Here is a 4,469-nt window from a genome sequence, read left to right as displayed (position 1 = left end):
TACCACATCGAGCGAAACAGTCACCACAATACTTTGGCAAAACGGCGCAGCAGCAGTAGCTGTAGGCCGCCGCAACCCGCGCATTCACCCACCGTCCATGCATCGTCCATGGTAGGCTACCCTCGATAACAGCGCGCCAGAACAAGGCTCTCCTCTCGCGCAGTGCCTGGGAGAAAGAGTAAGTCCGCTCTGTCGTCTGCTATTCTCTCCCACCGTGTGAATGCTCGCCGCGGACGGACGGACCTCGGATCAGAGGTCACGTGACCGATCGCTTCGCTATTCGGTCCGTCGTGTGAATCCACCTTTAGGGACGTTAAACCCCACAAACCAAACCAAACCTATTATATCTTCTTTGCCGAACATTGTCACACTTCACAACGCACAAGTTGGTACCAGCTTTCTACGAAAGAAAACGAAAATAAACACGCGTCTCGAAATGCAATTATGAGGCGAGCACTTTTGGCAAAAAATAAAAACAAAAAAAAAAAATAAAGAAACTACTCAGAGCTGACACGGCCTCCAAGGAATGAGCGACGGAAAAGTTCTTAAAGTTTCAGGACAGCACTTAGACCTGTCAGACATAGAAAAAGCAGATGAATCAAGAATTAGAAAAAGGTAAGTATGATTGATAGCTCCTTCACGCAGGAATGGATGTAGGTGCTGTCGACGCGTGATTAGCCATGCCGGGACGGTTCATGCAGGAAAAAATATAGAACAGTAAACACCCAAGAAATGAGAATAAATGTCTTGTAACACTTTGATACAGCGCTGGTATGTTCCGAGGCCTGATTTGTTTTTCGATTTTAATGTTTAAAAGGACCCTTTTTTCCTTAGTCCGTTCTATAAATTCCACATGTCCTCTTACTTGGAGAAGTATCCGAATGGAGAAACAACTGCTGCCATTTTTGGCGGTACTGTCACGGGCTTTACTAAGCTGAGCTGTTCCGGAAGCCTTTCACTTTCATCACGTGATGAGCCACTCTCCCCAAATGTGGACGTTGTTTCTAGTGCGGCCAGCTCTGCATTCGAAATAACATTTTCGGAAGGACATATAGCCTCAGATCTGTGATATGCGAAGTAGCTTGGATGGAACGCATTTCTAGGTATAATATTGCCAACAGAATGAATGCGTATACTCTAAAACCTCAAATATCGCAAAATCAGATATATATCGGACGCGCAGAGATGCAGCGAAAAAGGAGGTTTTGGGACCACGGTTGTTGCGACTCATCGCCCGTTTCTAGGTCTCTTCCTTACCCTGCGTTGTGCTCTGTTATCTTTCTGTCATAATGTCCCAAATGGTTGAGCTAATTCCTCTCTTGAAGTGTTTCGGCTGAGGATAAAGTTTGGTTGAAAACAGTTTGTCGAAACAAAAGGAATGCCCTTCTTTATTGCTACAGACTTCATTTGGTAGAAACAGATCCTTCGCCCTGGGTGAATGCCCTTACAATGTATATATATATATATATATATATATATATATATATATATATATATATATATATATATATATATATATATATATATATATATATATATATATATATATATATATATCCTATAGGATATAAACAGATCCTATATATATATATATATATATAGGATCTGTTTCTACCAAATTAATAATAATAGTAATAATTGGTTTACAGGAAGGGAAAGGCGCAGATACAGTATCTGTCACACTTGCTCTGTGGACACCTGAACCGCGCCGTAAGGGAATGGATGAAGGTGGGAGTGAAAGTGGAAAGAGAGAAAGGGGAGCCGTAGTGGAGGGCTCCGGAGTAATTTCGACCACCTGGGGATATTTAACGTGCGCTGACATCGCACAGCACACGGACGCCACTTCGTTTCGCCTCCATCGAAACGCAGCCGCAGTGGTCGGGTTCGAACCCGGGAACTCCGGACAGTACTGGGGCGTCTTACCACTGCACCACCCCGGCGGGGCTCTACCAAATGGCAGAAAACCGAAAACCTTTACCTGCAGACTCACGAAGACGCCAATGAAATAAACCTTGCGCAAAGTCGGCAACTTAAAGTTAGCAAAATTATATGCATCTCTTATTCCGCACTATTATTTCTGCTTGCCTGCAGGGGCAAGGTGTAGAAACAAGCCATTGACTGTTCTTAGTACATGCGGCTCCCAAGTACAAACTGAACCACGGTAAAGTGTATTTGTTCAAAGACTTCATTTAAGGCATTTTCTCTGTCCACGCATTCACAAGGCCTTGACGTCATTCACTGCGCCGGTGGCGTAAAACAAGTAATCAGCACGTTGACTATGGCGAACAAAAAAAAAGAGAAATAAATGAATAGAAAGAAGAGCGCGAAGTTTCGCTTACCATTGAATGCAAGCTGCTTGCGGGCATTTTCGTACTACCACATTTTTAGTTTTCGATTTTATTCCAAGAATTTTTGTCCCTATGTGGGCCCACAAAAGCATCGTAAAACATTTCACTTCACCCCCCCCCCCTTTTTTTTTTTCCCTTTTCCTCCCGCCTGTGGCCTCTACTGAGGGCAAATGCGAACCGCGCGAATTAAGTTCCAGTTTCGCTCTCCCGAGGCTACGTTAAGCCATAAAACACGAAACTTATAATTGGCCTCGAGCACAATAGACAAACTGATGTGCTTAATTTGCAAGCTGAGAAAAGGAAGTGAAGCGGGAGCAGCAGAAAGCAAAAATCGAGAAACCAGAGGAAAGAAGGAATTTATTCATTAGGCTTGTCGCTAATGGCTCGCGACAGGTAGCGCGCTTAACTTTATGCTTTATGGGGCTTTTTTTTTTCTCTCTTTATTTTCCTCGCTCCCTCGAATGGCACATATTTCTCTAGCTTTAGTAACCTGTAACTTGCTTTTCAGCACAAAAACGCCAGTCAGCTAGTTTATACTTCTGCCCTTAATTACTGTTTTTAGTATGACGCATTTTTTTTTTTTTTTTCATTCCTGTATAGGGCGATGGTGTACTGCGTGAAAGAAAGAGAACAGAGCCGGACCATTTACTCTTTCCTCTCCTCTGCTCCCTTTCTCTCGAGCGCCTCTTCTGCCTCGACCTTTATTTCACGTCGACTAATATGGACCTTGGTTACTGGTTTGCCTAGTATAAAGAAGGAAAAGAGAAAGGCAAGCAGTAAAACCGATACTAACTGACTCTTTTTTGTAAATGTGCCCGCTATATTCACTTTCTTCTTTCCAAATACTTCTTTCGTTAAAGTACCGCGTCTTTATCACTTTGTTCTTTATTTATTTATTGCCCTTGCCTTTCCCGCCACGCGAATTTCTTTCCTGAGCAAGTGGCCTTTCGTGGACACGTTTCGCGCCCACTGGAGGCAATAAAGCTTCATTTTGTAAAAGAAAAGGGATAAGTGATAAACTCCTTCCGCACGAGAAAAGAAGAAGGTGAATAAATCTCGGGAAACGAGGAAGAATGGCGACTAGGAACACGGGGAAAAAACGTTCCCCAGCAGAGACTGGTTCGTCATTTGCATAATTCGGGACCTATCTAAAGTGGAAGAATAAACCAGCTAGCGACATCGATCGACGAGTGCTGTCCCAAAGCCTGGGCTGGTTGCTCCTCCAGGCGTCTTTCCAGCAGCCCACGGGTGACCCATCAATATCTCACCATCTCGGCCCAACGGAATAGGAGAGGGTGGAAAGGGGGCAGGAAGTCAAAGTTGCCGTCAGATGTGGCACTGCATACACCAGGGCCTGCATGAGGTGTTAGAGTTCCGACAACGTGCCGACGTCCATACCTTGTGCGCAGGGTTATGCACTCAGACGCGGCTGCGCTTGGTCCAGATCGGAATTGCGAATGGCGCGCTTCCTCATTCAATGCTGCGCAGCGCAATCATTGCTTGCCTTTTCTTTCTCTTCCTTAAAACATCGATTATTAAGCGGTAGCGAGGCACGAAAGTGTTGATGTTGATGATGATGGTATTGGTGCTCCTGATGGCGTTGTTGACGGTGTTGATGGTGTCAATGTTGTTGTTGCAACGCCTGTCAATAACAGAGCATGCCGGCCACCCACACACGATAAACAGTGGTCATCGTCCCGATCCCTTGAAGTTGTATCTTAAACCGTGGCGCGGCATTACTTTCGCTCCTACATATGGCAATAATTTAACCGCGCGTACAAGCACAGCTAACGGCCTCAACGAAATGCAGCAATGTATTTTTATAGAGGTTTTAAAAGATGTATCGATTAATTTTAAACACTTAGCCGAGGTAGAAGAGTTATCAAGACTAAAACAAAATTTATTTTGTGCCAAGGTGACTCCGTTCATCTGGATTATAAGCCTGGGCTTAAGTTATCTTTTCGTTGTCTGCTCTGTTGCACTGAGTGAATAAATACCTATATAGAGGACCCTATATTCAAGAAACTACATGTCTTACTACATAATATTTTTTACCCTCTTTTTTTTTTTTAGTTATTTAAGGCCCATGAATTTCACTCCAAGAAGTGATCGCATAATGCT

Source organism: Amblyomma maculatum, chromosome 1, assembly GCF_055883805.1.
Source record: "Amblyomma maculatum isolate TAMU_Amacu chromosome 1, ASM5588380v1, whole genome shotgun sequence".
NCBI classification, from domain to species: domain Eukaryota; kingdom Metazoa; phylum Arthropoda; class Arachnida; order Ixodida; family Ixodidae; genus Amblyomma; species Amblyomma maculatum.
The sequence above is the reverse complement of the archived record's forward strand: the minus strand, read 5'-3'. Positions refer to the sequence as shown.